This window comes from Chelmon rostratus, chromosome 14, assembly GCF_017976325.1.
Source record: "Chelmon rostratus isolate fCheRos1 chromosome 14, fCheRos1.pri, whole genome shotgun sequence".
In the NCBI taxonomy this organism is placed as follows: Eukaryota; Metazoa; Chordata; class Actinopteri; order Chaetodontiformes; family Chaetodontidae; genus Chelmon; species Chelmon rostratus.
In genome coordinates, this window is record NC_055671.1 from 3,542,057 (window position 1) to 3,559,580 (window position 17,524).

The window sequence follows — 17,524 nt, forward strand, 5'->3', positions numbered from 1 at the left end:
AGTCCTCTATACCCCAGAAGTCTATTAGTGACAGGGTCTTTAAAATGTTAAAAGCCTCTCAAACAGCATTTAGACCTTCATGAGACACTAAACCCCCCTCCCCGAAATCCAAGCTAATGAAATTCTTTTAGGGTTGTCAGGGTGACGAACTACATCAATTCAAAGGTGTGAAAATCCTGGGAGACTTTATGCCTTTAAATAAAGAACTAATTTACAAAATGAAATATTAAATAAAACAATAAAGTGTGTGAGGAAAATCCCATTTTATAGCAGTCTTTACGAATAGCACTTGTGGTCAAGGAGCAGCCTCTGCATAAGACAGACAGGCTGAAATGTAATCTTTTTTAAAAGGCAAAAGTCAAGCCAGTCTACCCTCACACCAACAGATCAGTGTCACACTGCAGCCAAAAAAACTCTGAGTCAAACTAACTCACACACCATTACTGATGATCTGTTGTCCCTTCTCAGGGCCACAAAGGCATGTGTCTCCCTCCCTCAGGTCAAGCCCACGCTGCTGCACAAAACACAGAGGGCATCATAATCTCTTAACCCCCCCGGAGTCTACCCTGCTCAAAATCCAGTGCTCAGCACATCCCAAACATCTCCACTATATTATCCGGCTCATACTATTTCAATACATTTGCCTCACGTTTGAATTATGACTACTCCTCAAAATGTTGTTTAAGAATATGAAGACATAATTAAATAGGTGAGTTTTGATAATGGCTGTGGACGCGAGGGACCATCTTAAGAAAACCAAACACTCTCTACATGAAAACTTGCACTAATTTGTGAGATGAAATACAATGTTGGACACCTCTGTAGATGACAAACAGTGCGACGAGCTATGATCACTGAGTATGAAAGGCTGTTCCTGTATTTGTGACAGCGAGGCCGGGGTTCAGGCGCACACCATCACTGTCACAAGTCAAACATTAAGCTTTCAAAGGTGCTTTAGAAGGTGAATTGGAACAAAGGGCCCCTCACCATAACTACTACTCAAAGCACGGTTTAATTAGGTGTAGAGCAACAAATCCTCCCTATTCAGTGGCCGGACACTTGTCGTGTTGGAGTGGAGTGTATCGATGGTGAAAGACTCCCGTCATAACACTAGAGGAGTGTCCCCTCCCTCACAAAGACACACACTGATTCACTAATGCCTGTGTGTTAACAAGCCCTTCGTCTGCTTCTCTAACTCATTGTCTCTTGAATGGGTGCTAATGGAGAGACAAAACAGCACGCACACACACACGCACACACACGCACACACACACACACACACACACACACACACACACACACACACACACACACACACACACACACACACACTGAGGCCCTCCTGCAACGTGCTGCTCTTTTTATAGAGACTGAACACGTGTGTCTATAAGTTGAGGGAAGACACACCATGCTTCAGCCTGTCAGGTATTACGTTTCGAATAAAGATAATCATGAACTCTGAAGATGGACTTAAAGAGCCACCAGAAAAATAGCAAGTATAAACTTTTAAATAAAATGAAAATAATATCTGTAACAATTCTATGAAGGCAAATTTGCCAGAAAAAAATAGTGTTGAATTCTACATTTAATGTTATTCAATATATTCAATATTAAATAAATTGCATCACATAAATGTTAAATGTCAAAGCAGGTCCTGCCACCTTCATGAAATAAATAAAGGTCTGTCTACCAAAAAGTTGGTATTTAATTAAATTAAACAAGAAAAACAATTTTGCCCTTTTTACTTACTTCATTATATTATGTATTTGTTATTTTGTAAAATGTTTGGATCAGTGAAATAAGCCAAATTTTAGAGATGGATGGAAATGAAAAAAAAAGGCTCATTTGTTACTAAATCAATTAAAACTCTACCGGCACACTTTTGACAACTGTCTAGATGTATAAAAGACAAAGTAATTCAGACTCAGGCTGAATATGGGTGGTGGGCTCTAATCCTGAAGGACAAAGCCAGCATATCCACCGAGACAAATCTTGTTTGATGGATCCCTGCTGCTAGATCCAACCGCAGCAGTCCGGTCTGGGAGGCCCATTGTATCAGAGATGCTCGAGAAGGAAACACACTCAAAATTTATTAGAAACGGGACTCCTCAAATACAATATTAATTCAGAGACAGCATTATAAAAGCAAATTATCTGAATCCAACCGAGGGCCATGCAGTTTTGTACAATTTCAGTATTCTTGTTTCAGTATTTGTCTACTTGCACAAATTTAAAAAAAAGCTTAAAGCTTGGTAAATGTTTTTCTTTCATCTTTCTATCATTAACATTACTATTATTATCAACATTTTTAATGTTTACCAATGTAATTTAAATCTCTGTTTTAACTGCAGCTGTTCTAATAAAACGTATCATTATTTCATGTCATTTCACTTTTAGCCCAAATGCAGATAAATATATAATAGTCAAATTAAAATTGTTAAATGAAATGAAATTATCTAATTGCTCTTTAAATTTTAAGTGCTTCACTGTTTAGGTATTACATCACCTTCTGGCCAGTTCAACAATATAAATGCATTAAAAAAACAAGAAATGAACTTGGGTTTGGGGGTGGTTTGGGTGGGCAAAAGAGTGATGTTAGGGTTAATATAATAAAGAAAGGATTGGAGAGAGGAAAAAAAGAGTGTATTGCAACACTGGCGTCTCCCTGGGATTTAGCATGGCTGTCTGTGTATGTGTGAGACAGAGACAGTGACAGAGAACGAGACAGCGCTCAGTGTTCCCAAGTGCTCAAGTGTATCTAATTGTGTGAGTGCAATTATGAGCATCTGCTTTTTTCATCTTTCGTGTAAGCGAATGTATATGAGCACACACGCGTGTGTGCTGCAGCTGAAAATGTGCTCGGCTCACAGCTCTGCGGTCTGAGGGCAGAGGCTGGGCAGTGCCTTTAAGCCGGCTCTGGGTCAGCGCAAACACTGGCAGCTATTCATGACCAGATCAAGTTGATGTGAGATTCTGTCCCTCCTCTGCCCCCCATTTCCATATGAATGTGGAATATGCTAAAGAAAAAAAACAAGTAAGATCCTTGTCCCACGGAGCCACCACGGGGTGAGAAAACACACATTTGCAGGGAGGACTCTACATCCTCCCCCATGGCAAATAGCAGAAATATTGGCATCATAAGCATATTTAGATAGAATAATAAAAAGGGGAAAACAGTTTTCATGCACACACACAGAAACTCTTTCCCTCTATCTCTTCTCCACACACATTCAAACCCAGCCAAGGTCAATGCTGCTGTCAGTCTAGCAGCTTAGGAATCAAAACACAATTGCATACACATATTTAGAAATGCTTTATCGTGAATGGACAAATATGAACGCACACACATGCACAAGAACATCTCCATGCAGGCTGCATCACAGCCACACTTTACAAAAGGTTTAGCCAGACAAAGGGTTTGTCCTGAAAGACAAACAGCAGGAAGCATGGAAACGGCAATGAACGTGATGCAGAGACGTACGCATCAAGCAACCCCCAGAAGTATGAAGCCTTGTTGGAAAAACAGCAGTGGATCGAAAACATGACATTAGAGTAAAAATGAACAAATAGCACAGATATGCATACCCTGGATGTCCTGTATCCTCCCTCTGCTACCTGGCAGGCCCAGGCTGAAGCCGGGCAGCATCAACACCACGCCGTCACGTGCTTATGCATGTGTTCCGGACAGACGTGGGCCTCCTAATACACACAGACAATGTCACACGCTCCTATTGTTCCAGGCCATCGTTTGGCCGGAGACAAACCCCAGTCCTGTCTCGCTGTTTAAAGGTGGGCTCAAACCCAGACCAATGAGGCCCACTATTACCAGGAGGGATGAGGGGAGGGGAGACAGAGACCCCTAAATAGGGGGAAAGCTCAGTCAGCTAGGTTTATAACTGCCGGTGAGCACCAGGAGCTCAAAGGCTGATGCCGCGTTCTGGGGACCAGAGCATCCTCACCTACACACAGACACAAAGAACATTACAACACGTTTAAAGCTATCAGAAACATTCTTGAGGTAAACTAAGAATGTGGAGACGTACAACGTGGTGAGGAGCATCAAATCAATGTAACTCATAAAAAAGATAATCTAGCAGATATTATCAAATATTTGTATTTAAAAAATTCAATACAAAAAATAAAAACCCTACATATCTGACAAGGTATTGAAATGACATATGTCCTTCATTTGTTTAATGATCAAAGGCACCTTCCACTTTTTACAACAGCAATCCTAATGAAAAAAACATCGACCAATTTAGTTTATGTTGATTTAGGTTTTTTTCCCATGCTTCTTGGCAGACGAGTTCAGCATTACTCATTTCACCGCAAGTCTGATTTGCTGATTTTTGAATTTCAGGCTTTGAAGCAATAGCTGGACAAAAACTAAAACATTTCAGAGGATATGCAGATTTATGCTTTATATCCAGTGGGATGCAATGATGCACTATTTAAAGGAGTCACAGCAATGTTCATAAAACTGTTACAAAACATGAAGAAAATTGTGTTTCAGTCCATACCTATAAACAGTACTATGTACGTAAAATTACTATTAATGCAGGCTTCGTAAAACAAATAGTCTAAACCTGCGCCTCATGCTTCGCTGGCAGCAGTGCAGCGATCATAAACACAGCCCCACAAACAAACTAACTCTAACTCTGCAACACAGAGAAAGGCAAACCCGCTATTTTGCAACAACATTGCAGAGTAATTTAATTATAACCATCCCATGTGCAAGTAACTGCATTAATGTAAATGCAGTCAGTGAGATTCAGTCGCTGGCAAAGTGATTATTCTCCCCAGACTTTGTCCTCTTGTGGGGACTAATACTGGGCTCCATTTCACAATTGTTGGGGTCCCAAGCATGGTGAATCACACTTCTCAGAAATATCTGTCACTGCTAATCACTGGGGTACGGACAGATGTGTACGTACATGTTTTTATTTCGAAAGAGCCAATCAGACAACAGGGATTTTGCCTTCCCCGGTCGCCCCTTGAAAGACACAGCTGATATGTGTTAGGACCAGTCACTGTGAGACCTCCCCACCATTTACGCTGTCCACAACCTGATGATATTTAACAAAGTTTGACTGTGCTGCTTTGTTGGAGTTGGCTCTCTGTTTGCACTGTGATATCTACCATGAAAAACTTCCGTTGTATGATGTTTCAGTGACCCTGACATAGTTTAAAAAATAGACTTGTGCTTTCTGTAATAGTACAGCAGTGATTTATTTTCTGCATGCAGACATCAGTCTGGTCTGGTTACCATCAGCCTAGCGCCAGCCACCTGTGCACAGGCCCGCTTGTATTTATGTTGCGTTAATCACAAAGGGGAATCTCGACCAGATTGTGTGTCTTATCTACAAAGAGCGTTCACTCCCGGCCAGATCAGAAAGTTACAAGAGACCCAAACAGATTAAAAACATGGAATGTTGGTGCAAGATTTCACATCATCTTGTCAAAACAGAATCAAACAGAAAACCAGAGAGGCGCAAAAAAGACGATGGGTTTTTGTGGCAGCAGGGACAAAAAAAAGGAGACTTGATTTTATCCTACTTCTTGGACAATGTCCTACTGGGCTGCTCTGGTCTTGACTGAGTCATAGTGTGTGACCTTCTCCAGCAGCACGCCGGCCTCTGCCAGCTACACAAACAGTGAGAGAGAACATGACATCACCCCTCTATCATCCACTAGATACACTCGAGGCTCACAGTTCAGCAGGTTCAAATGCTCGTCGCAGATGGAGGCTAACGTTAAGCCACTGAAGCAAGAGATCCTTGGTTCAGAGCAGCTGTGGCTAAAGAGGTAGAGCAGTCATCGTTGATGGTTCGATCCCCGGCTCCTCCTGTTCGCATGTTGAAATGTCCTTGAGCAAGACAGTGATCTGCGGGTATGTGTGAGTGTGTGTGAATGGGTGAATGAGAATAAAAATTGTGCATAGCTTTGCCCGTTACAGTAGAAAAGCTCTGTGATGTAAATGCAGTCCTTTTAGTATTATCCTGCAATCACTTTCCCCAAAAGTGCTGCCCTGCTTCACAGACACTGGAAGTCATTACAAGGGGATGGTGTTACTATTCGGTCTAAAGCAGATTTTTTTTCTTATTTCTTTTACGACACTGATGACAGAGGGGACAGACGACAGTTTGACCATGCTGGATGCTGATGGAAAGGGTATACAGTCTCTCTAGGCCATATGTCTCTGCAGGCACGTGGAGGATGTTCCCTACAGACCGTGCCCGCTGTAATAAGTACGACCAGCCTCAGCAGGAGTAAACAGAGACGCAAATCTCTCTTCCCTCTGGGCGGCGCAGGCAGGAGACATCAATTCCCCCTTGCAATCACCTCGTCTGCATTCAAACAGATTTCATCACACCCTCGCAACATCACACCCTTCAACAGGTAATATGCGGAAATGATTTCAGATTTTGTCCCTCAACAAAGACTCTAGGCTTGACAGTTGGCAAAGAGCAAACAAGTGTATTGTTTTTTTAATGGGTCAGTCTCAAAATGAGGTGTCATTATTGCGACATAAAACTGTCATGACCCTGTCCTGCATTATTCAATTTACCTATAATATGAAAAACGGCAGTTTCTGACAGGGAAAATACAACCTTGTCTAACTGAAGCAGAGTAAAAGGCCGGTGGAAGAAGAAGGATCAAGAGAAAGAAAAAAAGTAGTCCTCCATGTGGCCCACAATCTATTCATTGCCCCCGTTTAATTTCTTTTGGGTGCATAATCCTTTCAGTTTCAATAGCAAATTTAACAGTCCCCAAGGCCTAAGCACCAGACTGGTCAATACAAAACCAGACAACTAATTACTGAGCGCTCCACACTCTCCTCTACACCCTCCTCCCTTCTTCCTCCCCTTTTCTCTCCCTCATTCCTCCCTCACTCTCCAGCAGCTGTGGGGTTCATGTACACAAGAGCAGCAGTCAGGCAGTATTAGGTTTCCACTTCCCAGATCTCCCTTAAAAGCCTGTCCCATAATGGCCCTTCAGTCACACAAACACGCATAGGGTTTCATACAAAAAAAGCACACACAGTTGGACAACCACATGTGAATATATAGACACTCACTTGAGTCATTTTGCAGATTCCCAAAATAGAGTTCTGTCTGCCTATATTTATTTGCCAGTTGTCCTCTTTTTTGGTTTCTTGTGAAATTTCTTACTTTGATGCAAAACGATGAATTGTTAAGAACATATTGTTTCCTCAAGACTAAACATTATAAAAATGAAAATTGCATGTTTACTGAGCGACAACAACATAAATGTTCATAATGTCTGGCAGTTAAGCAGCAGCTTTAAGAGCATGTAATTACCATGTAATTGACGCCTTGTTTTCAAGTAATAAATTAGAGCACGACTTGACAGGCTGTTTAGCTAATAAAAAATGTTAAAAGCTGACCGACATCTGAGTACTAAAGTGGTTACTGGAGCTGAAAGGAGTTCTCAATTAATCAATTAATTGGTTAATAGAAAATCAGCCGCAGCTACTGAGATAATCAATTACAGTAATTATTTAAGTTACTTCTCAACAAAAACACAGAACTTTCTGTTTCCTGCTTCTCAAGTCACATTGTTATCGTCACTGTTAACTGAGTATCTGAGTTTTGGACTATCTGACGACAATGTCTCGGGAGGTCAGACACGTGATAGTTATGGACATTGTATGATCCAAATGATTAATCTGTACATTGAAAAAAAAATATTTGCAGATTAATCAGTAAGAAAAATAATGGTTAACTGCAGTGCTTGTGGTTAGTACTTTCAGAAAGCAAATTTTAAAATGCCACGTGTAATTAGTAAAACCGGATATCGTTTCAAACATGATTCCAACAACATCGATGACCATTTTACAAAATGGAAATGAAATGAAAGTTGGTTACTAATCAAAAATCATTCCACAATATTACTGTGCAGGAGAAAAGCGATAACTGATTGCTCCAAAACTAAGCTTGACCCCAATTGTGAATGGATAGATTGACTGTATTTTGGCTAATTTGAAAGCAGAAGTGGATGCATATGGTGTGGGAACCCTCAGCTGACCCTATGACATATGGTGCTTGTGGTGTTTTTAGTGTAGATGAGAAAGAACTTATCCTCTGCTTCCCATGAGTAAATACCCTGGCTGTGACAATGATAACATGGTCATGATAGCATGCTCAGCTCTAACCCAGCCCCATGTTGTGTTGTGTTGTGACTGCTGTCCTATGCTTTACAGCCTTCCTCTATAAACAGACACACACTCAAGGCTTTGATCATGACCTAGCGCACACAGCAACTCAGCACAGCCCCTAATTTGCTGATGGGTTTAAAAAGTCCCTCAGTTAAGATCACTTCCCTCAGATAATGGGAAGAGTTGCCCCCCCGTGACCTGAGTGGAGGGTCCTTTGTCTCACTGCTAATGTTTGCCTTAGCCCATTGTGTCTGCATTATCCAGCACCTCCACCCCTCCTTGCAGCACAGCTTTGACGCAACTACCCCACTGCACCACACCGGACTGCTGTCAAAGAGGAAATACTAAATGTATGGAAGCCATTTCCTAGTGTGCCCCAAAGCTCTGTATGGGCTCCCCTCCCCCGTGGACACCCCCTCCCCACCCCACGCCATGTCTGTGTGACCACCGCGAGGCTGGGATGGCTAAAGAAGCCAAGCTGTTTAAAATGGTGTCGAGAGGCATGAGGCTAGAAACACTGGGCCCGACATGCACGCATGAACACACACATGCATACAACTGATCCCACAAAGAGGTCCTGCACCCCCTTCGATTGCAAACAAGGAGGATGAGCTGCTGTCAGCTCAAAGACGAGCAGACAAATTGGCTCTGATCTCTTGACCCGAGAAACAGGCAACTATTCAAAATAAATTACTCTAAAATTGATGGCACACAAAATAAGATAAAAACCACACCTATATGCAATAATATTTAAATTGGATGCATCAAAGCACAAAGAAAGATCAGCGCTTTTTGAACTAAGGTGTTTAAATAGCCAATATCCAATGGCAAATCTGATCTTACTATTTTCCCTTATCATCCGGATATTTAAATGGCAGATATGAAGTTGGCTATGGGTGGGGAAGGGGACAAAAGATAAACATCCACTCATACACTTTTTTCTTTCTGACTTTCTTTTGTTCTTTCCCTCTTTCTTTCTGTTTTGCGTCAGAAAGGACAGCTGGATAAGAAATGGATCACTGGTAAAGGGACACACAGTCTCCATCACAGACATGACATCACCCCCTTTATAACCAACCCATTGGGGGCCATTTGTGCTAGAATTCAATGCTGTGTGCGTGAGTGTTGCTGTGTGTGTGTGCATGCATGCAAGCTGTGAATTAGTTGTCTTTGCAATATCATTTTTACAGTATATCAGTTTTTGTTCAAAGACCAACATGTTGTTCTACTTTTCTCATTCATATGGCAATAATAGGTTTAACTGAAAATGTAGTCATGGGTATTGATTTATTACAGAAAACAATAAACACTAAACATCTGTGTTATTTTCCACTGGCAAGGCCCAAGACTTGGCTCAAGTCATTAATAATTCAATAAGAATCTGACTTATGATGCATATCATCTGTCATCATTATCTTAGTGTTGAATGACATCTTGCATCCATCTGTCCTTGATACTATTAATCAAAGTAAGTCATGTTAATGGCCCGTAATGGCATGCCTGTCTTCACCATGTGAATAAAGTTTAATTTGCCTCCATGGTTTCCGTGGAAAATACCTATATAACACATTCAGTGACAATGTCGGTCTGAGGTCTAAAGCTTAATGCACAGCTTTAATGTCCATGTTAGTGTCACTCCAGGTATCACTAGGGTCTTTAAAAAATCACTGCCCACAGGGTGATGAGTGAAAATGTATGCCTTTGTCCTATTACTTGTTGTCTAAATTCAAACTGCAGAAGCTCAATGATGGTGCCACATTAACTGTGTTAACCTGGTGATTTATGCAAATACATTACATCTACCGAGGATCCCCTCAGTTCACAAAGACGCTTCCATCCTGGTTAAGTGAGCAACAGTGCTGCTCAGAGATGGAGGGTCTAGACAACATATAGCAAGCTAAAGGAGTTACCAATGGCAAAGACATCCCAGAGTTTGGGTACATGTTACAGGCCCAGAAAGTTCTGATGAGGCAAAACTGAGATGAGCAAAAGTATTTTCAAACTCACTATTTCTTTTCTTTCTTTTGGAAAAACAAGGAATCCAGACAAGACCAACCAATTTTCCACCTAATTAACCACATAGAAGACAACATAGTTTAGGTTGCCATTACAAGCCACCCTGTAATGGCACATCATGTGATAAGCTGTGACACTAACAGTTGCATGTACAGCATGGCACTTCTCTTTCAACACACTCCTGCTTCATGAAGGACAAAGTTGGCCATTCGTTTTAATAAAGTTTGTCATCCAAATTTGGGCAGGACTCCAAATCATATGGGTGATCATGTTGGGAACACTCAGCTTTGTGCAGGAAACTGATGTTAAAATAATGAAGGAGCAACTATCTAAGCTTGATCAACAACCTGAAGAGGTCTGTCTCGGAAATGGTTGAGCCAGTCAGATCTGTTGAAGCACTGAAAAGGGACAAGGCTACTGGGACAAGATGTAGTCAGTCGGGCTCCTGTTATCTTGGCCTCCGGGGTTATGAACTTCCTAGACTGCATGAACAGCTGCATTGTTGGAGCAGTAACTACTCACATCATATTCCTTCCTGGAATGGCATGGATTCACATTCACACACTGCGTGCCCACATTAGCCAGCAATGCTCAACTAGAAACATATCCATTCGTCCAGTCTCAAGAGTGTCTGTGTCTTGTGTCTGCCACTGGTCCACTGTCAGTGAGGACCTGAGGTATCTCAAATTTTTTTCACATTCACAGAAGTAGCCTCCCCGACAGGATTCAGAGGTGGGTTCTTGTTCAAAAGGGAAAAACTGGGGTTTTCTGCCTGAATATTACAGTGCATGTGGGACAGAACGTGTTGTGGACAGAACAGGAGAGGTCAACAGGGTTGTCACTCATTGCGTTTACATGCACTTTAGTAATTTCATCACAACCCGAGTAAGGTAATACTGAGAATATTGCCACTGCCATACAAACATCTTAACAAAGTTATCTTACTTGCATTAAGGTCGTAATCGGAGTAAGCACAACTCGATTTACAGAGATAGATTGCTCATCGATCTTTCAAATGACTCTCGACATGCACGGTATACACTATACTTTAGCCTGGTATCTCTCAGTGCTTTGATTTAGCACATATGCCACAAAAGCCACAGAATGCACAGATGCAAAGCAGTGTCTTTGAGGAAAGAGACACAAATCATGGAAAAACAAAACATGCTTTTTGGGGTAACAGAAAATACCCCTGCACGTAACAGAGTTTGTGTTAAATTGGTCCATATATGGATCAATACAGAAGTGCATTTAACATTTTTACTTTTACATCCTATTTCCTATTTCCTTGTAGGCCTTCAGATCCTTATGGATGTTAACTATCAAACAACTCATGTAGAGTAGGGAGTGGTACAGATGTATCTCTATTAAAATCGTGGTAAATATTACATGAATAACATTGTGGGACTATTAACATGCTCGCTGACAGACTAAAAATTTCCTTGGGAGGAATGCTAAGAGGTAAATCATGCAAATTCTCTTTTGCTTGAGTGGCAGAAAAGGAAACCACCTCCTATTTCCTGAAGCAGTCAGATACTGCCTGCTTTCTGAGTTTCTGTTTTCATCCTGAATGGCACCTCTGTCATTCACATGGCAGCAGCAGGCTAACAACTAATAAATCACTTCTACTAAGTGAGCTTTTCCTTTCACTGCTTGCAAACAACCGGGCTAATTTATAACCAGAGGAGGCATGAGGGAGAGGCTAAAATTGGCTGTGGAGGTCAGACAGGTTATTTGACAACATGTCTTCACCTGTAATAAAGGACAACAAACAACTAAGATCATCTGTACACCAAATGAGACTATTAATAAATTAAGCGCCAAATACCTCCCAGATTCAAATGATCCCTGCTCCTTGGTGAGAAGATGAAGTGGACCACAACTACTGATTTAATAGTAACCCACAAAACAGAAGCCTTTTTTCTTTCAAGTACCTGAACTCTTATGAATTTAGAAATGTTTTAACTCACCTAAAGTGTGTTTTCACAAAGGCTCGCAGATTGCTTTATCAGTTAACAGTCGATGACTGATAGAAATGCAGTGGATGAATTTCACTCCAACTGATATATATACACAGCAAATTCTGATTCTCCAAAAACCTACAAAATTACTAAACAGAAAAAACTCCTATAAGTTTCAAATAGTCCCTTAGATAAAGCATTTAAAATTGAAAAACGTCTTTTTCCTGATCAAAAGACAGAAAGTTTTGGGATGGCAGACCACACAAATATGTTCCGCTCATTTTAAATCTTTAGATTAGATTTGTTCAAGTGCTGTGCCAATGAGAGAAAAGATCCGAATCTCTACAAAAAGCTATTGATGAACAAGAAAGGTAACAACAAATTCATTTCTATTTCCCAGTGCTGAGCAGGCGATTTATGTTTGTATACTTTGTCATATTACATGGCTGGAACTGAAGCAAAACAAGAATACAACTTTTTGAAAGTAACTCTGTGAGTCCTCATTAAGGAGGTGCGCAGTGCATCTTCATTAGATTTTGACCCAAAAATGCCAGAAAAGGAGAACTAGATTCTGCAGCAGAACCAGTTTGTGTGTATTTATAATAGAGAAGTAGTAGTGACTGAAACGCTGCAAAGCTTCCCAGAATACTCCAAGTTAAACAGACATTATGCTGCACAGAGAGCAAAAATAAATTCATACACACGCAACAATTCAAACACTCAACAATTTCATCATCCCTTTAAAATCTTGCTTTAATAGCACCTCTCAGAGGTGCCGGTCGAGACACTTCTTTCCCACGTTACTAAGATGTCTAACGAACGGAGGGAGCGAGGGAGGCACAGAACGATGCAGTCAGAGAGAGTCAGTCAGAGGTTCTGATTTCCTCAAAGAGACGGGAATGAAGGGAGTGAGGTCAAAACCCCAAACTGCCAATGAACCATCAAGGTGAGACACATAAATCGCAGCTCTCAAGTTCAATAGCTTTCTAAAAGGAGCTCACTCGCCTCGACTCAGCTTGTTTCCTAGACACCACTTCTTTTAGGGTGCTAATGTTTTGTTACTTTTTATACTTTGGAGTGAACAGAAAATTGTGATTTGGTGAAAAGATGTACAAATGTATTTGAATGTAAGAAAATTGTATTTATGTTTAAAGGTTTTTATGAGATTCAGTAAAGAAAAAGTTTGTTGGGGGGTTAGACTGGTTGGTTACTTCAACATGTTGTTTTCTATTGCCCAGTTTTATCTCAAAACAGACTAGTGAAAAAAATGGTTCAAATGGTATCAGGTAATATTATTAATTCTATATTATTAATTACCTGATTTATGGGGAATGATACTTGCAATAATTGCTCATCAACAACAATAAATGATAAAATAGAAATAAATGTCAAAGTGCAATTTTAAAAGCTCTATGAAAGTCACTTCCATTTATAATATAATGGAGTTATTCAGTTGGCCTGCAGTAATGCATTAGTTTGCACTGGCAGCAATATCTTCGATGACCTGTCTCAAAATTCTACGGAGGTGAACCAACTGCAAATAATGTGCAACAAGCACCCTTTCAACATCCACAAAATCTGTATTCACGACGCACTGCATTGTATCCTGGGCTGTTCGAATCTGTAACGTCCCTTTGTCTACAAGAGACAGTGTGAACTTTTTGAGAGAAACTGTTAAGTTTCTCTCAAAAAATCAGTCAGCTATGTACTTGTCATCTCTGAATGCCATTTTATGTTTCCATGGTATCATTTCTGCAAAAGTAATGAGTTTAACATGGACTGTATAATGAGACAAAGAAAGTACGCAACAGTTTAGTCAGATGGTGAGAGTGTGTCAAAACCTTCATGCTCATTGTCTCAAAACTGCACTCAACCCAGACTTAAAAATTCCAAGCTCATGAAAAAGCAAAACCACTGAGCAACCCCTCAATTTTATCAGCTAAATAAATGGCCTGTGCAAAAAATCTCCTACAAGCCAGCTGAAACATGCAGCAGTTTCCAGGTTTTGAGGCAGGCACATGTTTCACAGTGACAATGGCATACTAAAAAAGTTTTCAGAGCCATTGTGTTGCCTGGGCCAAGTGCCATTCTCTTTGACCCCTCCAAATTCCCTTCCCCCAGTCGGCCTTCAGTCCACCTCCCTTCTCACTCTACCTTGACCCTCAAAACTTCAAATGCACAAAGCCTGTCTTATCACTAAAGCTCACAAATTAATTGTAACAATGAAACGTGAACTTGGACTCATAGAAAGAAAAATGAGGCTCAGTTTCTGTGCTCAAACACAACTGTGAGTCCAACAATAAAAACTCAAAATAGGTAACTGTTGGCAACATATGAATCAAAAGCAACGAGGATTCAAACACATTGCAGAGAATTCTTGGGGAGTGCAGAACTTCTACAAAGTGCTAAGACAGAGAAAGAGAGAAGCACTTACCACATAGATCCCGAGATCCGAGCCCAAGAATGACAGATTCCTCTCTTGTCTATCTCCGGATCCACTTCCATTTTTCTGAGCTCCCATATGGCACCCCCACCCCTCCGAGAGGCAGAAAGCAGAGAGAGTGCGACAGAGGGAGAGTCTAACACACAGGGAGAGAGGTGGGGTGGGGGGCATTAGTCCCGGTGTGGAGATGGAGGGGATTGTTGCAGCTGTGCACCCCCGTCAGTATCTCCTCAAATCCAATCCTCTCTTCCATGTGTGTCTGCGGCACCGCGGAAAAAGGCAACGGACACAAAGTGATCCTCTTACACAGCCCGGAGAAAGAGAGAGAGACAAACAGGGAGAGGGCGAGGGAGGGAGAAAGACACAGAGAGAGAGAGGAACGGAGAGAGGGAACGGCAGTGAACGAAAACAAGTGAGCTAGTTAGAAGGCCGAGGCAGCTGGAGATTAGCAGGTTCAAGTTTTCAGCGTTTCCTTTACTGTGTCGTAGAACTCTGCCGGCCGAGTGGGAGGGAATAAGCAGGAGCTTCTAGGAAGCCGAGGAAATAGTGCATAATACCTTCCAGCTTCTTTCTACCCCCACTTCTCCCTCCCTCTCTCTCTCTCTCTTTTCTCTCACTCTCTATCACTCTTTCTCTCTCTCTGGTAATAATCCTGGCTGCAACAACCCCCTCCTCCGGGCGCTGGAATCCAAGGCAAGAGTTTCAAGAGGCCCAGTTAGACAACCCTCAGAGTCACTGCACCTTGACCCCCGGGTCAGACGCAGTGTGTGTGTGTGTGTGTGTGTGTGTGTGTGTGTGTGTGTGTGTGTGTGTGTGTGTGTGTGTGTGCAGGAGGGGTGTGGAGCTTTAGCTGTGTCTGTGTATGCTTAAATTTGTGGGGCCAGCTTTGCCTCACGAGATCACATAACCATACCCGGACAGCCACTTGACAGAGATAATACTGTCGGACATTTATGCCGCTGTAGCAAGTCACAATCAATGTATCGCTGACTGGTGTTACACACACACAATAGCTGCCTTCACCCTGTGAGAGTGGCTGTGTTAAGCTGCTTTATATGGCGGAAGAATATTACATTACTGACCCTTTTTCTTCACTTTTTAAATGTGCTTTCTCGGTTTTCAGTGGTTTAAATCATTTTGTGTGGCTTGCTGAATCAGATGAATTGACTGCATTTTAAGAAGCTGTCATATGTATAGGTTTATATTACTTGCATATATGTTTTGGAAAAGTTTGAATGAATTCTTTACAGGAAATTAAAACACATAAATGGATGGAAGGAAGAAACTGCTACCATCACCTAACCAATTTTAGCAATTCACACATTCTCTCAGACAAAGCTGGAACTGAAGTTACAGAGCTTTTCAATATTCATCCATGTCTTTTTTTCAGATTTCAGATTAGTGGCAGTAAAAGTTACACAACTGGACTTGGTTTTGTTTGGACGATGCTGCTAAAACAAGTTTTTGAATCCCTCCAATCAGGCAGGTTTGCGTCATTTGAATCAGAGAAGCTGGTACTGTCTGCCAGTCAGGGCCCAGTATTGTGGCTGTTCTGCATGTAAAAACCTATTCTTCAAATTCATTCAAGTGTCCCGGCTAATACGGGTCCCTCCTGCCCTCACTCTCTCTGTCTGTCTGTCTCTCTGTCTGTCTCTCTCCCTCACACACACAAACGCCCCATCACTACATACCTTTCAGCAAATGTTCACCAATAGTTTAACGGAGGTAAAAACATTTCACTCTGACAAACAGACAGTTTTTCTCTTACCAGTATTTGAAATATAGATGGAAATGACTACACATATGATATCAGTATCTATTGCAAGTTTGAACTGCATATACATTTTTCCATTATAAATCTGAAATATAACCACAAACAAGCTTCTTAACATTAATGACATGCATTCTGTAACAAAAAACAACATTAGCACAACAAAAGCACCTTCTCACATACACTTCAACAGCTCAATAATATGACTGTAAAACAAACAAACAGACCAGATCACTTACCAGCTAGAAGTTCATAGTTATGCTGTTGTATCAGGGCAGTCCTGACAGTAAGATCCTGTTAAAAAAAATAATACACATTATGCATCCACTTCCAGGACCCAGTTGTTCTTATATCATAAAGTGAGGTATGATGAGGTTTTTGAGGCCACATAAAAGGTGACGGAGGATCGAAAATAACAGTTTAAATTTATATTCTTGGTATTTAAAAAATACAAAACACAATCATTTCACTTGAGTGTGCACCTCATATGTTGTGATTTGATATATATGTTGATTCAGAGTTTGTAAAAATGTTTTTTACTCCTCCCAGAACAATAATGACTACTTTCAATTTGACTTTAAATGTTAAAAAAAGACAGGCGGCTGCTTGTAAGTAAATGAATGACTGTTCTTGTTATTATAATAAACTAATTGATTTTAAGAGCCATGCTACTGGTGCTAAGTACCATTTATAATATCCCATTAGAATCTGCATGACTTCTTTAGTCCTAATGACCTGTCTGCCTGTAAGTCTTTGTCCATAAGTAGTTATCTGCTCATGTATAGCGTTTATAACAGATACTAAACACACTGCAAAAATTCTAACAGGGCTAAAGAAGGAAAACATGATTTATAAAGCATAGACACAGAGTCACTTAATGAATGAATGGAAACAACACTATTAGTGATAGAAGAACCACCCACATCTTTCATTTTATAAGACTTGCTCCTGATGAATCTTAAAAACTGTTGCGGGTTGCTACTCTGTTGAGAGCTGTAATACCTGCCATCTTTATTTAAAATTCCATTCTTATCAAAACATTGATATCTAACAGTGGTTAATACATTCTAACAAAGATTAACTGTGATATTTTGGATCACATGTCCCAGTTGGTGAATCTCCCAGACTCGCTTTTACAAATTCAATAAGAAACC

At 40.9% G+C, this 17,524-nt stretch overlaps 1 long non-coding RNA gene across 1 annotated transcript in view; it reads right to left on the minus strand.

Moving 5' to 3' along the window:
* LOC121617466 overlaps positions 1 to 14,982 on the minus strand; it is a 47,280-nt gene extending 32,298 nt beyond the window's left edge. Inside the window, exon 1 of the long non-coding RNA XR_006007404.1 lies at positions 14,591 to 14,982. This is a non-coding gene — a long non-coding RNA (uncharacterized LOC121617466). The remainder of the gene's footprint in view (positions 1 to 14,590) is intronic.
* Positions 14,983 to 17,524: the final 2,542 nt, after the last annotated feature.